Source organism: Saccostrea cucullata, unplaced genomic scaffold (genome assembly GCF_032062105.1).
Source record: "Saccostrea cucullata isolate Sc308-1 unplaced genomic scaffold, CSIRO_AGI_Scuc_v1 ctg1218, whole genome shotgun sequence".
Classification (NCBI taxonomy): domain Eukaryota; kingdom Metazoa; phylum Mollusca; class Bivalvia; order Ostreida; family Ostreidae; genus Saccostrea; species Saccostrea cuccullata.
This window is the reverse complement of record NW_026925959.1, coordinates 58480-79832: the sequence shown is the minus strand read 5'-3', so window position 1 is coordinate 79832 and position 21353 is coordinate 58480. Positions and strand designations below refer to the sequence as shown.

Sequence of the window (21353 nt, the reverse complement as noted above, 5' to 3'; positions counted from 1 at the left end):
GATACCGGTATTCAAATGTACAAAATGTGCACATATTAAATGATAGCAAGTTCCAGGAAATCTTAAAAGAGAAAAAGAATGATTGGGTCACGAGAAAATTAAGTTAGTCAGTATATTGACCCAACTAATCTGAAAATATTATCTCAAATCCATTATGACATAATAATAGTATTGCTTTTCCAAAATATAATATTTCAATTGATTTCTGAGGTGTTGTACCTCAAAAGCGTGCATATATAAAAAAAATTATGTATTTCAAATAGTAATTTTCTATTATTGAACATACAGACTATTCTTATTCTTTGTACACTGTTGTAAGTGTGTACAATTGTGGGTGTACATGTTGATTTTTATTCATAGAATGATATTAAATCTTCTTTGATTATTTTTAAGGCCATTGGAACCGTACAGTCACCTTTTAGCCACTTACCATGCTTACTGTTATACACCATCATCTATAATGCAATACACCCAGAGGAGATGATTGAAAACTGTGAAGAAATGTACGTACAGGTATGAAATATACATGATCACAAGGACACACAGGTAAATACGAGGTGCAATGAAGGTCATTAGTTCTGTGTTAGTTTTGATGAATATTTGTGTAATTGACATCCCTGGTAATGGATGTTTAGAAGTGTGCTATGTATATGATGTAGATTTGATGTACTTTTCACCTCGTACACGGAATGTGATTTACTTACGTTTGAGAGCTGGGGATTTTTACACTACTGAAACATACATAGGCACTTAATTAACAGGGCCGAAAATAATTGGTCGTGTCAGAGTCTTTCTGTGTTGGAAGAATTAGATAGAGGAAATATTCGCCTATTTCTTTAATGGAAAGAGATATTAAAAAATAAAATATTGATTATTTAAGTTTTATAAGAAAAATTCCCAGTTGGAAGATGTATATGTATTGAGACATTTATATATGTGTTTTGTAGGAATATTTAAGCATATTGATGTGAAAATATCAATTTTAGCTGCATTGCTGTCTCAGAAGTTTTGTATTCTTGAAAAAGAAAAGATTCAAGATGATTTGCATTCACTACCAAAGACTGATCAACATGATTTAGGTAAGCATTTTTTTCTAAATGTCAAATGAAAGTGTAAATTTATAAGTTAATTTTTTTTTTCTTTTCAAGCTGCATAAAATGTTTTTTAAGTGTGTATAAGCATGAGATGAAAATGAAAGGTGTTGGGTGGGATGCTTATGTATTATTTTTTGATCAGTGAAATGTTAATTAAGCCACAACAAGCTACTGTCTAATTCACTTATGAATGTGACAATTTACTTATTGGTCTAACTCCCACACCCTTAACCATGTTAACTGGATTTCTGCTAATGATAGGATCTGAAAATTCTTAGACTGGATTTTGATTACATTAATGGTTAGTATTTGGTACTGCCAAATGATATGGTAATAGAAACTCGACATGATGTATAAAACAAGCTCAGAAATACATCGCACTGAGTTATTATAATAGATTTGCTGCAATATAATGTAACCCTGTCTCCAGTTGCAGCTAATATTAAATATATCGCAACACCCAACTCCCCAACTCTTGTGCTTAAATGTATAAACTAATAATGATTTTGATGTTGACCAGTGTGACTCATTGTTTTGTTGGAAGATTTAGGATATAGGAAAAAAAAGATTAAAGATACTCTGCATAATTCAAACAAAAACATATTGTGTTGCACAGCTGTTCATACAAACATAAAATGGCAATGAAAATGTCCATGTATTGAGATGAATCAATACTAGCATAGTATATCATATTAGATACAAGGATGTAGCTGTATATTTTTTTCTGACTGTGAAAACTAATTTGTGGTTCTAAACATATATATGGTAAGGTGATACGTTTGAGGTTTTGGACATATTGAATGGTCTTTTTAATGACTGAATACAAATTGATACAAATTTGTCATTATCCACAGAATGCATTTTAAGTGATAACTAATATCTACTCTTAGATACTTTGAATTTTGGATATATTATATTTAATATAAAAAATCTTATGATCAACAATTTTATTAACAGCTGAATTCAGATTTCCATTTTATCAAGCTAGTTTTCCATTTCATTAATCATCATAATTGCCGTCACGTTTTCCCGTATGACAATAATTGTATTTTGTTGAAATCAATCAGAGGAAGTTTTTCTCCCATTTTGTGTGCCGTGTTGCCATGGAAACCTTTTATTGTAGAAATTGTGTTTTACCTGCTTTGAGTGTCAGTGGGTCTGGTCGTGTTATGTGTTGACAACTTTTGTCATGGATTTATTCAGACTATATCTTCATTCATTATGTTTTTCCGTTCAAACTTTCGTTACGTAATTCTTTGGGGATATAAGATGTTTTCAGTGAGGAATTAGAGATTTTAGCTACAGAGGTATGAAATAGATATTTTCAATATTAATGGCTCTGCTAGGTGTATATGTTATTGGTATTGATTTTAGTTCTGTTACTTCAGTCTTAAAGGGCGTGGACAACTTCACAAATCTAGTAAGTCATGATTTTCTTCTAAAATGATATTTTTGAGCAGATTTTGTTTCCTTTGTTGGAAATGATAGAATTTGAAAATTGAGCTAAAATATTATTGAAAAATACTTCAATGTATATCACACATAGATTTGTTGATGCAGTCTTAGACAAATGGTCAAATGTGCCCCACCCCTTATGCCAAAGAATGCCAACATAGTATGGCATTATACATTGCTGTTTTTTTCCAAAACGAAGAAGATTGATACATACTTATTTGTTGTCCAATTTCTCATTAACAAAAAAATGATAAAGATTTGTTTTTTGAAATAATGAATTGTTTAATTATCCTTGGAATTATGGGTTTTATTTACTCAAAAGGAAACTTTCTGATGGAGTTTGATGAAGATTTATCTAATGTATACCGGTATGTGTATTATAATATTGAATACAAAGGATTTCAAGCTTGAAGTATCTAGATAATAGGGATCGAAATTAAAAATCATGTACCTGTTTCAAAGTTGTATATTAGTAGCTGCCATGGGAGTTTTTATGATAAAACTTCTCTGCTAATTTTTGGACAAGCAAGTAAGTTGAGATAACGTATCAGAATGCTGTCTTTTTTAGCAAGATATCATTATAGATTTACTTAATTTAGCAGGATGGATTGTGGTTCTAGGGATTATAGTTTTATCTTATTCTCAAATGGAAATACAGTAAAACTCGGTTATAACGAAGTCACTGGGACCTATGAAATTGCTACGCTATATCCATAATTTGTTACATCAATATAAGGAATTCTTAAATTTATATAGCTGGGGATCCAAAATAACTTCGCTATATCTGCATGTGAATTCGCAATATCTGTGTTCGTACTAAACAAGTTTTGTTGTATATATTTCAAGATGCTCACTGACAAATAGCATTGTATCTGCTATATATATGTAATCATGTTTGACACACACACACATGTAATAGCTCTTTTTATGGCTAATGATTTGTTTAGAAAGTTTATAAAAGATTCAATTGATAGTTTTGCATTGCACAGTCTTACTATAAGGTCCATAAAAGAAGTTATGAAGTGGTTCTTGATATCTGGTTGTTGTCACATCATCCATATATTAACTGTATAAGGGATATTTTCACCCTGTTTTTATTTTCACCCTTTCACACTTGCAATCAATTTTGCCTCGATCATTTTAAATTCGTTCATGCAATCAGTTCTGTGTAAAAAAAGTTCATCCCATTTTAAATTCACCCACCTGTGAATAAGGTAAAAAAAAGATGAAAAAACAAAGACAAAATTTGCACTATATGCAGTAATGCAGGACTTCCAGTTTCATTGTGGACTTTCATTTTAAAAGAAAGCATTATATTTTACTAGTATCTATTAAGTATTATAATCAAGTCCCAGGTAGTGCAGAAATACTACTTCCTTATTTAAAGCTGTTGTGTATTCTGCTTTAATAAAGCAAGCCGTCCTCTCTATATAAAAAAGTTTATTAAAACATTGCTGAAATTTGAGCCTGACATTTGAGAAAGAGTTTTTCCTCCTTTTAGGATATTTGAGGCTTATATTGGAAAAAAAATAATTGTTTTCAGATACAAGAATAGAAAATGTTATAATGTCAATATTATGATAAAGATTTTATAACAACACAGCTAGTCCATGTTATATATAGTAAAAATTGAGTATTTTGATGACTGTCAGTACATATAGGTAAAATTTAGCATTTTGACTTCAGTTCTAGAAATTGTTTTAAAAGTGAAAAGTAAGAATCACCCTCTCAGTTTATTGTTAGCTGACATTGTCCATACTGACATTTACTGTGAAGTTTGTTTCTTTTTGATTAATTATGAGCCAAACTTTGATTTCATTAATTAAAGTGGGTTTTAACCAAATAAATTAATCAAGTGAAAAGGCAAAGCCTAAAATCTCATTTTAATTATGAGCAGGTGGAATATCAGGAAAAGCCTTTCAAAGAGCCTAGGGTATCTCTTTTGACTTGTCATTTAAATTGAAAAGATGATAGGTAGAAATGATTAATGTTTTATACTTTTTTCTATAAATTTATATACTGTTAATCAGTGGAGAAAAAATGTCTTGAGTATTCATGGGTTTTATTTGGGCGCTATTTAAATATAATTTGTCTAATGGAGGGCTTCTTCTGATAGTCTTGTTACCCTAAAATCAGTGACTATATTAAGCATCCCGTGAAGAGAAGTTACTCTTTTGATTAAGAGTTGCTTATAATCTGGCTAGGTTATGATATGAATTAATACTCAAACAAGCTAGTTTACATGAAAGTAACTAAAAGGCTATCTTGACAGTAGGAAATAAAAAATTGCAATTAACCATGCATTATCTCCTGTAAAAATAATCACAAGTGCTTAAATATTTTTCAAATTTTAAGCATAGGACACTATTATCTTGGGTGTGACAGAATGAGAATGTGTCATATGTTGAAGGAAGTAATGTTCAGTCATTGATTTCATCTATACCAGATTGTATTGGGTAAGAAACTAAAAATAAAGAGTGGCCAACAACTTTGTGGACTTAAGCAGTACACCTACATATTACGCTATCATTAAAAACGATTTACGTATTAGATGGAAAGGATGTTAATGGATAAAAATTATTGATGAGTTTAACTGCTCAACAAATAGGATGTGAAAAAATTTCACCTTTTAATATATTTACTTAATTTACTAGTGTATCTTCCTCTGTTGTGTCTATGAAGTAGGCATTGACTCGTAAAATTTTGGCATTTATATATAAGGACTTCAATCAAGGAAGCTAAGATTCCATGTGAATGAAAAGGAAATGTAGGAAGAAGAAAAATTAAGCCCTTATGATTTGCATATAATTCAATCTTATATAAATATCAATATTTTTGTAAATGTTGTTTTTGACAACAAATTATCATGAATAATTTGAACATCATTTGTTAATGTTCTCTTTTCTTTAATACTGACTCCTCATTGTGAATTTTAAGCAAATAATTTTCTGGTGATTTTAGAATTTTTTCTCATCCTTTCTTTCATAAGAATGACGGGCCGATTTAGACACCTTCCCCAGGGGTTCAAAAATCCTCAAGCCCGACGTCCCGGACTAACAACTTCCGATAATCGGCATATATCAAATTGCCAATATATACAACTTGGCTATGTTTCTTGTTTATCTTTTTTTATAAGTTAAAAAAATGATCGTAAAGCTAAAAATAAAGCAAATTCTCAAATGTATTAAGTAAAAATGTGGGTTTGTGGGCGTTAACATACCCATAAAACATTACGAACGTTTCGAAAATACAATCCGTCTTTTTATTTTCCGTTGCGGTTAGACTCTTGCTTTTACTCAATTCCGCATGTTTCCTCCTATATGACAAATGGCAATGAGTTTGTTAAATTTCGGTTTTAGCTGTGACTTACAGCACATTTTAATTTCTATTTATTATGTATGACTATATGACAGTTTATGGAGGAAAAATAAAACATATATTAATACATATAGTCTTTATTCATTCAATGCAACTAATGAAAATCAATTATAAGTTACATAAATTTAATGATGTATAGGTAAATATGGACTCTGAAATTTCTTCCTCGGACTTGCCTAAAATTTACTCTTCAAGTCCTGGACTTGACCATGACAAAAAAAATTTTGAACCCCTGCTTCCCTCTTAATTTTGTCACCAAGAATTTAAATAATAAACAAAGATATTTTTGTTCATGAGGTATTGCTTAGATAATGTATATATCAAATATTCCAGATATATAATTGCAAAACTCACAAAATATTTCTATTATTATAACTCCCCTGTTACTTAAAGAATTTTCCCTACTGCCATAAAATGGTACATGAGAGAGTTAAATCTATGCAGGGGCAATGTACATTCAAATGCTTCAGCTTTATCAGTTTGATGTACCTTTCCAGCAGGACACACTATTCCTGGATGTATAATAATTGATCAGTAAGCTCTTTTACAGGACACACATTACATTGCTAATTTTACAGTAACACGTATTTAAACTACATGTAGGTTTGAGAATTATTAACAGTACTGCAAATATACAGTTAATTAAATATCTTAACAGCTAATTAAATTGATGGTGTTGTTTTAAATGTTTTGGAAGACAAAATATAGTCTATTATTAGAGAAGGAAATCTTCATTCCTTCACCGCACCTATATGTGTTAAAGATATTTTTTTATTCGGTGTAGTATGCTATTAGCATAAAATTCTTATTGAGTTTTATCAGTATATTTTAATTAATATTTATATTTTATTGTAACACAAGAAAATTAGTCTTAAAACCAACATCAAACAGTCATTAAACATGTTAAACAATAGTATTTTAGAATAAACTTGTGCCGACAGTAGTATTTTAAATTGACAGGGAAAATGTTTCACATTCAATTTAAAACTTTAATCCTTCAAAGTATATATTCGATTTCTTTTTTTTTTTTGGCAGGAATGCAAAAATCAGATTTTGAAATGATAGGGAAAGATATTAAAATTTCTTGGAATATTAAGTGACTCTATCTCTTTGGCATGTTTTTGTATCTCTTTGACACCTCCACTGTGTCGAATTATTTTGATTGACAGCACAGCACGGACTTCCTGTGAACTGTGTGAACCTGATGATGGAAAATAAAAGCCAATGATAACTGTTAAATAGATTTGTTAATCTAAAAAAAAATTACCTTGATTGCTTGGAATATTTAGGAAAAATAATAGGAGTTTTTATTTGAATCAACATATATCCGGCAAAACAAAATCATCTCTCTCTCTCTCTCTCTCTCTCTCTCTCTCTCTCTCTCTCGTAATTTCTGTTGTTCAAAATAAACTATGACAGCACATTACTTGTTTAGTTTTGAAAATTTAATCTATTACAAATAATTTGAATGTCTCTTTCCAACATCTTTACCGAGTATTATCAAAGCCGGGAAATGTCTACAGATACATGAAGAAATTAGCTAAAATAATCGTCATAAAATAATAAGAAGGCACATAAATATAGAATATTTCGCAGTATAATTTAAATAAAAGGAGAATGAATTTAAATAAAAGGAGAATGTTTATACAATACGATAACGGTGAATGTCAACAGAAATTGTGAATAAAAAAATCCCATTATTTTACCCAGAATCGCCTTGGCACGGAAATATATGTACGGTTGTTTCAACTGCGTACAATGTAATTTATTTATTCTATAAGTAGTAGTTTTATCTCAAGAAGTCCACAATATTTTATTAGTGAAAAGAAGAACATAATTATTTACTATATTAGTAGATTAATTTATTCTTAAACTACACGCAGTAACAAATACACATTTGGCGGCGATTAAAATCATGTTATTAAAATATCGATGTAAACATAGGTATGTGCAGAAAAAATGTTTTATTTATTTATTTATTTATTTATTTTTTTTTTTATTAATTAATTTATTTATTTATCTATTGTGCATCTCAGTAGATGTTTTATCTTCTAAAGTTCGCATTATTTCATTAGTTAAAAGTTTATGACATTTGAATTATAGAATAAAAGAGTAATTTCAATGCAAGGAAAAGACCGAAGGCATTCCGAATAAATCGTTCATCTTGCGTTCACCGTTCGTTCACCGTTTACTTTGCGCTCGTTTAAAAAGTTCGCGTTATGATGTTCACTCACCGTTCACCGTTCACACATCGTTCACCAAGTTGCGTTCACCGTTCGCACATCGTTCACTCACCGTTCGCTCTGCGTTCTCACAAGTTCGTTCACCGTTCGTTCAGGTTCGTTCATTTAAAAAAAAACGTTTCAGGGACTGTATGTATACATTTGTTCTATACTATAGCAACTTTCTGTCTTGTTTAGAAGAATTGGACACATTGATTCCATCAATCTAATCATCAAGATTTATTATTTGAAAGAATTCATCTATTGTTATTAGGCCTGGTTGAAAGGTTAAGCTAGGCTGAAAGCTAGGTAACATATTGAGCATCTAGCAGGGAGGTTTGTTTGTTGTGATGTTTCTCTAGCTCTTCTGTCAATATTTTATATCTGTTGATGCATGCTTTGGGTGCTAATGAGGTTGTTAAAGATATATATATGAAAGGCATTATCATGACACTCTGCTGAACTCTGCAGCACTGGTTATGGACTTGGAAAACTTAAGTTTTAAATTGTTACATTAAAGGCCGGTTTACACTATGCATCTTGACACATGCATCTAAACTCATGCTTCAATTTTGCTTCATGCATCTTCTTATTTACAGTATGTGTCTTGATGCATGCATCTTTAGAATACTTTGTAAAGATGAAATTTCTCTACTTAAAAAAATAACAATACCTTCAAATTTTATTTCCAGATTTATTTTAGCTGAACAAATCATTCTTAATTTCCATTTTATGATAATTCTTGGAAGATATAATTTATATTTATTCCAAAACAAAAACTCCTCTATATTATAATAATCAAATAAGTTTTTCTAATTGTAGTTTTAATCAGTATTTTCTGTTTTTGTGTATCTTGGAAAGCTATTTTTGAAACTATATGAAAAAAATAAGGCTTATGATTCAATATCAACTCTGACCTTTCTTTTCATTGATCAGTTCCATTCTTCTCATCTGAAGCATGGAATAGAAAAGTTCTAAACTTATGTGCAAGCCCATTTAATTTGACACAAGGGGCTTTTACACTGTGAATCTACACATGCATCCAAGATGCATGTGTCAAGATGCATAGTGTAAACCGGCCTTAAGAGAGGGTCTTAGAAAAAGATGAATGTGCAGTAAGAAAATAATTTGTTGCAAGAGTTGCATTCATATAAGCATCATACAGGCAAAACAAAATCATCACAACTTGTCAGAACAATATATGTGCAATTACTGTTGTTCGTGACATGTACAGCAAAACTCGTTAAGTACTAACACGGATATTGCGAATTCACGGATATAGGGAAGTTATCTTGGATCCCCAGTTTTATAAAATTTCCCTAATTCCTTATACGGATATAACGAATTCCGGAGTATAGCGAAGTAAATTTAATTTCATAGGTCCCAGTGACTTCATTATAACTAAGTTTTACTGTACATTTTTATGCTTGTATATCATCATTTTTGTTTTATTTCATAAATGAGGCATCAGTATGATTATGCAGTAGATACATGCAGTAATAGAAACAGTGATGGCCAAGGTATACAGACTAAAAACTTTTTCTTCCCTCTTTATAACTCCTCTTCCTATATTAACCTGATTGTCTGAGGACATGGCCCCTGCCTCCTTAAGCTGATTTGACATCCCTGCTGTTACTCCTGCTAATCCTAGCTCTAACTATCAACAAGATTTGGTGACTGTTTTCCCAAAACAACAATCAATCTTAATGATTGTGTGGATGAAGGGACACCTTTACAGACACTGAAGATAACATTGTATTGTCTCCAAGACATGGGTAGACCAGAGGGCAATGTGCTAGCCCCCAGGTAATGTAGCTGAAGTCTAAAGGCTATGGGGAGAATTTTATGAAGGAGAGTTGATATATTAGAAGAGATGCTGTAAGTACAGATATTGATTGTATATTGCTTGTAGCGGAAATTTGTACAGATTGTTAGTTGACCTTGGATGTTAAAAAGGAATGAATTATGATGCTGAATGAGGCATATAAAAAGGTTCTGTCTCATTCTCTGCATATCTCATCTTTCTACAGCTCACAAGTCATCCACTAGCTAGGTTATTTAAAAAAAAAAAGTAATGAATTTATGGAAAATAAGATATTATTGACCCGTAAGGATGGAATAATGTAAAATTTTAAAATTTTGATTTTCTTAATGAAAATTAATGTTAAATTATATTGATAGTCATTAGAGCTTTTTTTGATGAAATGAATTTATTAAAGATATAGAGTTCAATATTTTCTCATCAAACATTACAACACATCAAGAGAATTTTTTTTTCACTAGAGAATCATATACAGTAACTATATATCCAGTAAATCTGAAATATGTATGTGAGCAGCATTCATAATTTTACTACACTGGTAAAAAGAATGTACAAAATGTAAAACCCATGACAAATTTTTCACATACAACTATGAAAGGTTTCATAGACAACTATGATAAGATTCAAATTTTATCTAATTTGTCAAAACCAGAGGATTTTAGCACCTTTTGAACTGTTGAAGTCAGGGAATACATTAACCATAACATCTCAGAGGATGGTCATTTACATTACACTCCAATCAGCCAGTATTTCACTTATCTCCCTCTGCCTGATTTGTCACATAGAGGGAGACTATGGACTTTTTGTTCTGCCTAACTACAATGGCTGAAGAACTGAAGCACTCTGTTGCTAGGAGTCCTAATGTCTCAATGTTGACCTCCATCTCTTTATCTTCTGATGGCTTGAATTTTGGAAACAACACCTGATGATGTTGTTTTTTTCACTGTGACACTGGGATTTGTTCTCAGTGTTGTAACTGGTGTGGAATGTTGTGTTTAGGGGTGTTCTATTTTGTGGCCTTATTGAACTTGTAATGTATGAAGTGTAGGATGAGGAAGTGTGTATAGTGTTCACCTAGAAAGTTCAATTGTTCTGAGGAGCTTTTTGTGTCTTATAGACAAGTCCTTCAAAAAAATATTGGAACATTGGACCTGACTAACGTACATCACCTCAGGTAGATAGGTCTTTTGTTTTTTTATACTGCATAGACCAGAATGCCCAATGTCTCAGCTAGTGAATCAGGGTTCGAGTTTCACTATTATGACACAGAATCATAGAAAGCTTTATTTCAAGAAAAAATAGTTACACAAATTAATCCAAGTTATAAAAGTGTTTTAATATAAAATATGCAGGGGCCATAAGATTTGCTTGCTTCTACGATTCCATATATGACTTAATTTTTACAGTACATCAAACTGACAAAATTAGGTTCAGTTCTTTTAGTCACCCCAAAATCTTAATTTGCTTAAACTTAAGACTGATAGAACTGACGATGTAGATTAATAATCAAACTTTTTTGAGTTTACCTTAATTATTAGTGGTTGCTTGAACTCCAAAGTCAAAGGGGGAAAATGAGGTTTATTCGAGTGAATTAAATAATTACTTTATTATTAGACCAAGTAAATAAATGTTTTAGGGTTACACTGGCCAGATCCACCCCTTAATTCTCTTAATTAAGTCACCAAGTGATTGATTGTAGTGTACAATGCAGCAATCTGGAGTCTGTTCTCCCTCTCAGCTGTTGGCATTTCTGTGTATTGGCACTGTATCATCCAATGCCATCACAGTGTATAGTAAATTACTTCAATTCTCTTTCACACTGCTCAACGCGTTATCGGCTACTCGGTTGTTATCGGACACTCGGTTGATATCAATTTTTGACAGGTTAGTAAATTATTTTAAATAAACTCTGTATAATAGAAACAGAGAATATTCATTGTGCTTTTTGTACACAGAAATAATACGGATACAATATATTCGATACGTATTAGTATAGCATTTGTTAGCCTTTGGAAGGCTTTAAAAGTCAAATTTGTTATATTTTGCAAGTTTTTCTCCGATTGGCATTGCTGTTAATAGCTTTTTTCTTCAAAATCCTTATATTTACCTAACGTTAATGATTGTCCACAAGAAGACTTATGAAACCTGCGAATATGTAAATGAAAAAAAATTGTATATATAACTTTCAGTATGTTATCGGAAATGCGGTTGAAAATGCACTTTGTTATCGGATAACTCGGTTTTGGTTATTTGAAACAAAGGTTGTCATAGATTAGGTAAAAGCACAAAGAAACGACAGAAATCCGTATGAAACCTAAATATTTAAAGGGGCTGGCACGAATTTCTAATTTTTGGCTATAACTTGCCTGTTTTAAGAATTTATAACTTTTAAAAAATGAGTGCATTTTTGGCATTTCTCACTGAATTTTGCATGATCTTGACCTGTTCGAAAAATATGGTATACGTTTTAAATATTTCATTTCAAGGTACTGACCGCCCGCAATTAAATAGTAGTTAAAGTGTTAAAGTGCTCTAGAGCCGCCAAGTAAATTCGATCCTTACGTCGCGGGTTTTTTTCCCACAGTACGTCGCAGTAGGTGCTAGCTGGCACAAAAAGACCCCCCACTGCTCAATGGCCCTAGGTGCTGAGTATATAACAAATTTTGAAGCTCTCCGCCGGCAAGTGATGGCCTCTCCATATGACTGGAACATTCTCAAGAGGGCTTTAAACAACATACAATCAAGGTGCTGAGCGCATGGCGAAGGAACTGTTGCTACCCATTTTTATCGAATAAGGTCAGTCGGCGCCAAGAATCAAATTCACAACATTTAGAACACGAAAACATTTATAAGTTTGGTATATACAGGTAAAGCAATTAAAGAATTTAAACTCAAGGGTGGTTAGATGAATTTCCAAATAGGTGGATAGACCAAAATATATGACATAGAATTCAAAATTGTGAGGATAACAGAGGTTGACTTTTTTACAAAAACATAAACACGGATTCAAAACACAGGAGGTTGTTTAACGTACCAAGGAGGAATAGGAACCCCCTTAAGAACGGTCATATCCTGCAGTGTGCTCAAATTCATTGTGTAGATAGACGATAGAGAAATGCTATGGAGGGGTGTGTGGCTGACATAGATTTTGCATTGCTATTGGATGTTTGCTAAAGCAACCCCCCCCCCCCCCCCCCATTGTAATTGAAAACGCAAATAACTGTTTGTAGAAAAAGCTAAATATACGAAAAACAGAAGTGAATCTATTTATTTCTTCCTATATACTAGTAGGTATTTTTACATTTGGAAATTGATTTATATATCTTTTTGGGGATCATGGGGTAATTGAAATTTTTTTTAAATTCATGCATCTGGTATATGGGAAGTCTAAAGCAAAATTGTTATGATTAATTAAACATATTATATTTACGTCTGAAACCGCCTGAAGCGGTTATCAAGAGATTATCTTGAATGGAAAACAAGAAAAATGATTGAACAGGTGAGTAGTTCTATTATAAATTTATAATTATTAATTTTATCTATATACATTCATATCACACAAACTTTTACTTTTGCTATTTTCAAGGATTGGCAGATTATAATGGACTTTTTCCAATACATTAATGAAGCTAAAGGAAACCTGGGTTTCCGATAACATACACCCGTCAAAAACCGAAGTATCCGGCAACATCAACCGTGTTGCCGATAACATGTTTTCAACTAACGAGACATTTTAAAAGACTGCTTACTAACCCTTAATTTGGATTTATCATCACAGTTTGCTGATCTAAAGGTATCTGATTGTCCATATAATAAATAGATTAGTTTGTTTGATAGAATAAACTAACTTTTATATATGTACAGAAGTAAAAATGTGATATATAAAATTTTTGTAAAATATCATTTGAAAGAGCTGTAGATCTTTTGAAAGAAAGTGATTTGGTTTGTGCTTTCTGCTGCTGAAAGTATAATAAATTATCTGTCATAGATCACAAACTTTGTTTGCAGAAATACATATTTATCGTTGAAATATGAAATTTAAAATTACCTACATTTTCTAAACATAGATTTTCTTGCACCGAGTGTCCGATAACAACCGAGTATCCGATAACGCGTTGAGCAGTGTGTCTTTGATGTTTCAGGAAATAGATTTTCTTCTCATAAAAAGTCAAACTTGCCAACTAATGACCAAGACCTATATATTCTGCCAGCCAATATTGAATATTTTTCACACAAACAACTATAGGGCTTAATATATTCATATTTGGAAGATATGTATGCTATAAATACATGTATACCACATGTTTGACCTTTCTGATAAACATGCCTTAATAATAACCATAAATATTCTTATAATAAGTCAGGATTATGAAACTGACATTGTAGAAAATATGATATATATACACCTTGTACAACAGGTACTTGAATGTTAATGATTTTCATTATGGGCTCTGTCATATCTTTATATTTGTAAGCCCCTGTGATAGTGAGGGAGCCTGGAATAGAATAATTAAGAGTTGATTTACGAGGCTGTCAGTCATTCCAATATCATGACCATGTTAAATTCATGGAATGCATGTCAAATTGAAAACTAGCAAAAATTTGAACAAGTGTGACTCAGCCCCCTATAGGTAATAGACAGGAACTGATTGCAATAGGTAGTGTAACGAAATACAACACTGACCCTGCAAAATGTCACTGACAAGGTAAGAGTTAGATCTCCTGAAATTTTCCTTTTTGGAGAACTTTTTCTCTTTATATTGTGGCACATTGGGAAATTTGTGTCGAAAGTGTACAGTTATTTTCACTTATTCTATCAGAATTAGGCCACTTATTGGTCACTTGACAGCATAAATGTCTAGATAAAAATTAGCCGATAATAAAAACTTTTCAATATGGCCCTAGGTCAGGAGTATTGCAGTGGTGGCCCTCTAGGCTTGATTTATGAGCTTGGAATAGTTGTGCTATGATAATATTTTTTTTGTATTTTATGGATGATGTTTTCAATGGAGCCCTATAGCCAGGGGACACTATTGATACAGGACTGGATTTTTTGACAGAAACTTGTAGTTTTCTGAAGCCAGAGGAACTGTTTGTACCAAGGAACAAGGATTTTTACTGAGTTACTACAAAGAACAGATTCTTTTATGACCTGAGAAGGAATTATTAGCTGTGTTTGTTTCTTGTGTAAGGTGGTTTTTGTCTCAGTGTTTTTGGAATATTGGATTTTTAGCATTTGTCTAAAGAAGTGAGAAAAAAAGGTATTTATTTCTTTATATATTTTGATTTCACATTCAGCAATGTTATTAAAAAATGAAAATTTGATTGAAAATGCAGCCTCTTACATACTGAAACCAGACAGAAAATTATTTGTCTCAGGCCAAGGAAATGTAGGTGTGAAACAGAGAGAACAGATATGGATTTGAATTTCACCTGTGCATTGAATTCGTTATCTGCACCTCACACATAATTTGCTTACTACAGGAAAGTTTTGGTCTATGTGTGTACTGACTTTTACCTCAGGTTGACATTAAAGACAGACATTTATACATGGCTTGTAATTGAGGAGAAATCGTTTAACTGTGTCTTGTTTTACAAATGACATTCCTAGTTTCAGGTCAGAAATCAGAGGCTTCGGTTTCCTCTAATTTACCTATCCGTCATTATTTACCTGCACCATCTAAAATGAAGTCTTAGAAATGACTCAAGTTTCTATATATGTAAGACGGTCTGTTATATAATCTTAAAAGCTGTTATTGGAAAAATGCTTGACTTTGGACATATTTACAGTGTACTCAGGATATGTAAGAAATTTATAGTCTTCCATATGGATCAATCTTCTCAGTATAGTGGGAAAAAAAGCAAGAAAAAAAACTTTTAAATTAGACCTGATTCAGTAATAATTACTTCATTGATTAGGAAAATTCTGTATTTTATGTTCCCATATATCCCAATTAACTTGGTTTATTGATGAAAATATACCTGTGGAGATTTTCATAATCCAACTTGTTTATGAAGATTATTAGCAAAGAAGCTCCTATTTCTTCCTGTTATAGATCAATACCAAACCCAGTTAAAAAAACAGCTGTTTCTAACGGATATATTGTTCATCACAAGGTGTATCAGCTTGTGAGATTCACACACCTTTACCCAAGATTTTACGTCTGTCCTTTAGAGTTAGTCATTTAGCCTAAAGATTGTAAATATCCTTTTGTTTTTTCCGAGTTGCAAACTTTGATGGGAAAAATTACATCTTTTAATGTTAAGTGCTGCATCAAAGGTTATGAGATAATAATTTTAAAAACTTATTTTGTTGTCGGTAGATCCTGAAACTTAACTTTTAATGACTGTTTGTGAGATAAGCAGGGGAGGATCCCTGGCATATATGGGGGCTTATCTTATATTTAACATCACCGTGCCTTAAAAGTTAAATGGTTTTTGCATACCAAATTTGATCCAGGGTTTCTGGGTATGGAAAGTTACAGACTACTTAAATTAAATGGCATTGTTTAATGTTAATGCCTCTTGTCTGATATGCACCTGGGGAGTGCACACCGACTTAAAAAAATTACGTAAACAAATGCGGATTGTTTTCTCAGAAAAGTCCTTAGAACAAAGAACTTTTTTTTTGATTTCATACTTTAATTACCACTGTGGATTCTACGCTTCTAAAGGTGAGATAATGAAATTTTACAAACGATTTACATTATTTCTTTTTTGTGTGTACTGAGGAGCATTTCTGACAGTTTGTTTGATGTGAAAGTGAAGCTGGCTTTCATCTGTATGTTAGACCTCTTGACAAAAAAAAAGAGAGAACCTGCATCTGTTGAACTTGTATCTTCTCCATCTTGTACAAATATCACTTAAAAGAAATGGAGAGGATTGAAGAGGAGGTGTATTGATTTGCATCATTTGATATCATTAAGCCAGCAGAAAATTAGAGGGCTTCATTTCTTGAGCTACATTAGATTCTCATATATACCCTGTCAGATTTGATCAATGTTAGACCACCCTCAACTGAATATACACTTTTCTCTGTAAAAGGGAGGGGGGCTAAATGATGCATACATATACCCCCACCCCACCCCGCCCTCCCATTCCCCACTTATTTCTTACAGAGCATAACTATTACACAAGCACAAACTACTCATGAAAATATATGCCATTATTGCAGTCAGCAAAATGTTATAAATAGTACATACTTTGGAATCCAACTTGCTGTTGATAAGCACTTCTGACTTGCATTTCCATTAGTACTAATAGTGCATTGTAATGTCACTATAGGGATTCTTCATTAACTCTGTTGTATTTCCCTAACAATAAAACTGCAAAACAGTGTTTTAATTATAAAATTGAAGGTTTATTGGCTAATACCAGTATTAATTGACTGTGTTAATTACTTTTATTTAATATGATAATTTTGTCTGCATTACAGTAAGATCTTTATCACCCCCTTGTGTCTGAGTTACGCTAACACCCAGTATTGTTTGTCTGTGTGACTGCTGGTTGTTATGATAACACATTTGGCAGTCATCTCCCACACACTCTCTCGGTATCCCCCCATCACATCTCTCCAAGTAATCCATAATTAATGACAAAAACACTGCTCATCAAGCCATTCTTATTATCTCATGCCTTCTTCACTGTCTGTCTTGACCTCCATCAACTCATCTCAGACATTTTTGTTTGGAGGAGGAACAGTGATATTATTTTTTTCTTCCCTTTGGCTGTTTCAGGATGTAATTGTTTTTTTGGGAGGTTGGAGCTATACATGATGGCTTTGAAGGTAAATGAGCTGTGATGTATTGTGTTTTTAGTTTGGAATTTGTTACCAAGACTTGATTAGCCCTCCTCATGAAATTGATATTCATGGTCAATTGTAAGCAGGAATTAATCCCCCCATCTCCTTTCCTCCTCCCATGCAATGTTTTTAGGTTCAAGGTTATTTGATTGATCAGTTTGTAATGTGAGAGAGATTGTATCTTACATGTCTTCTAATTAGTTGATGAATTTGGAGGAAAAGTTTTTGTCTGTATATTTTATCTGTATTACTAACAAGAATTTCTTTTGATCTTGCATTTATAATGAATGTCATATGAAATTTCTGTGATCGCTTTAGGAATGTTCACTTTGAGTTGAGAAAGATGGATTAAATGAGTGCACAGCAATTAAGGTATTGATCAATAATTTTGATGGTCATGTAATTAAAATTAATCAGATTTGATCACTATAACTGCCAGATTTTTTTTTTTTAATCAGAATGCATCTCACAAGAGCTGCACTTAATGGCATACAACTGTATCTTTGATAAGTAAGAAAATTCAGAGGTTAAATACAAAATGTTAAATGAACTCTGAACACAAAATATTAATTAATCATGAAAAGAAATAGAATTTCTTTATTCTAGTCAGACAAATAACTACATCTTGCCCTTTGAATTCCAAACTTGAGATTTGGGACTGAAAGGTGATAGTTTGGTTCAATTTCCTGAAGAAAATTTTATCGGTATCCCATAGCTGGTGTACATTGTTTCTACTGGCTATTAGGGGCTTGAAACAACTTGCCCAAACACCCAAATATTTTAAGCCTTATCTTGTTTGTAAATGGATCAAATTATTTTACTAACTATGAAAAAGTAATTACTGGTGATTGTGAAGGTTCAGGGAGTGAATGTTTTTGACTTCACAGATAATTGTCTCTGGATGCAAGCACAGTGAAAGGTATATTAATTATTTTGAATTTGATGTTACAATTCCTATAACATTTTTACATAAGTATGTTATTTTTAAAACTACTCACATTTAGGAATATAGTAAGTGCCTTGTGTCATTAGAACTTAATTGATGATGACTGTGGACTTTTTTACAATTTGTATGAGACAGTCAAGAATTTTACATCTGATTTATAGTTCTAATGAGGGCTTTTTATGTATCTTTAGTATTTTGAGATTTTTCAAAATCATTTCTGGTTTAGTCAGAAAAGCTGATGTACATGTAACTATAAAAGCAATAGTTGGAAATGTCAAAACAATGTTAGTACTCTCAACTGTTCAATGTCAGTTTCCTGTGTCTGCTTTGGATCAAGTTCTACCCATTTATTTTGTCACCTCTGGCATTTTGCAGGTTAGGGATCCTCACTGATCAAAGTAATTAGTGGTTTTATCTAATTAGAATAGTAGAATGCATCCTGGAAAATTGCTGCCAAGAATAACATTTCATCCCAGTCTCCTGCTTATTATCTTGTGGAATGCGAAATTGACCCTAGCTAAAATGTGATCACTCTTCAATTTGCTGCCTGTTTGTAAACAGGGATTTTGCACTTTATTATCAATGATAATCAGTGTTTTAAATTGAATTTGTAAACTTCTCATCAGCTTTCTTGTGACATTACAATTTATACTTTGTTATTTCAGTGAAGGAAGAAATTAATTACGCTGAATTGCATAAATTATTCATACCAACTGATTAAAAGGTCCTTGTCATTTGCAGTGAATTAATGAATGACTTTTTAATCTGATTTCTAGTTTGTTTTTCTATTGAGCTGCCCTTGAGAGTGGAAGAGGTTTTTTTCCTCACACACTGAAGGATCCAGAACTTGCACTTTGTAAGAATTGTAGAAGAATTCATTTGATAGACATAGATGCTGACTTCTTAAGCCTCTCAGAATTATTGCTCAGGTAAATCTATTATTGATGCCTCGATAGTTTGATGGACTCTTCTCTGCCTTATATTTTTTTTCTCCCCGTTGTGAGCTGCACTTCTAATGTTGTTGTCTAGGAGAGTATTGATATATAAGTATGTGATTGCTGCAGAGTTTATATTGGATATAACCAATCTAGTTTTGTCCATGCATATATTTTAAGAGGTATATATTTCACAGGTATGTAAATAGTTGGATAACGTGTTATTATGTAAGAAACTTATCCATTGGGGACCAGTTGCTCTTAACATTTTTCTTACTGTATTTATAATTAAAAAACCTCTAAAGAAATCTGTGGGTTTTCCATCTATCAGTCAAGAAATATTTTGACTAGCTTAATAATATGTGTTATATTGGTGTGCCTGTGTATATTGTTCTACTTTTTCTCATTGATATAATATGAAGGTCATTGTTTTATGATCGTGTAGTGGTTCAGAATTTACATCGAAAACATGGGCTTGTCTCAAAAAAATCTGTCACATGATAAAATATATTGATGTAATTTCTTCTTAGTGTCAGACAGTATATATGTTAGACTTTATTTTCATGGCCTGACAGCAAGATCTAGCTGTGCTGAAATTTTCATGCATTTGACAGGCCGTTAAAATGTGACTGGAAACCAATTGGTGTGTTTGCTCATACTAAGTTAGATCAGTGCATGATGATATGCAGATCTAGATTTCCCACTAATTAGTTGCAAATGTTTGTGTTGTACTGAAGCAGGTCAAACGAGGGGAAAGAAATTCTGCTACCTTTCAGCTTTTGATGTATTGCTGCAGGAGAGAGTATATTGTCATTTTTGTTATTTTTCTTTGCTGGAATATGGAGGGGGAAAAGTAATGTTTTGATTTTTTTACCAGTAAGTTCTTTATTAAGTCTTAAGATATCATGAAAATGTTAATTGAAACAGTTATGGAATACATGCAGAATAGCATATGATTATATTATAACTAAAATGATATATTTACTGCTCTTTTGTTGGGTATACATTTAGAAGTGTTAAGTGATTGCAGCTTGTCAATGATAAATGACATTTGGAATTTATTCCAGTCTGTTATTTATGTATAATTATATACATTGAATATAAAAGTTTGAACGCCTTCTGCAATTATGTCAAATGTGTCTGGAAATTCTGTAAATATGACATTATATGTTTATAGAAACTTTTAAATGATATTTAGGCTATATAGTGCAAGAATATTATCGCGTTGACATATATGCTGGATCTTTTATTCTATTTTACCTATCGGAGCTGGGCGACATATTAGACTTGTGTTTCCAACATAGTATATTACCTGAAGTTATCAAATCTAACAGTAAAATAAGAATCAAAAGTCTATAAATTCACAACTTGTCACCTCTAACGGTCTCTTTTATGACGGGGAGTTACAGTTTTATTTTCTACTTTCAGTTGGTTTTGGGGTTATTAATCAGGATTAATTAATTAAGAAGGGAGTGTGTTTTGATTGGAATGACTTCCTCGTCGGATCTTTATGACCCGTGCTGGTATTAGATGTTTTATAGAATTGTTCCTTTATAAAATTGTGGAATTGCTACTGAATAAGTGTGGATTTCCAAGGGAGATAATTGAAGACTTTGGGAAATGAAGTTCTATTTGTTTTAAGTATGCCCAATGGAAATAACTGAAGGCTAAAGGTATTTAAAGATGAATATTTACATAGT

The 21353-nt window shown here is 32.0% G+C and overlaps 1 protein-coding gene across 7 annotated transcripts in view; it reads left to right on the top strand.

Moving 5' to 3' along the window:
• Positions 1-1055: 1055 nt before the first annotated feature.
• LOC134270174 (SH3 and multiple ankyrin repeat domains protein 2-like) overlaps positions 1056-21353 on the top strand; it is a 60865-nt gene continuing 40567 nt past the window's right edge. For 3 of the 7 annotated variants that reach the window (XM_062752363.1, XM_062752361.1, XM_062752355.1), the window contains exon 1: positions 16507-16645. The gene's annotated coding sequence lies outside the window, so the exon portion shown is untranslated. Of the gene's footprint in view, positions 1080-2422; positions 2515-14813; positions 15233-16506; positions 16646-17640; positions 17758-21353 lie in introns of those variants that run through there. The other 4 variants (XM_062752359.1, XM_062752358.1, XM_062752357.1 and 1 more) reach the window with 4 other exon arrangements.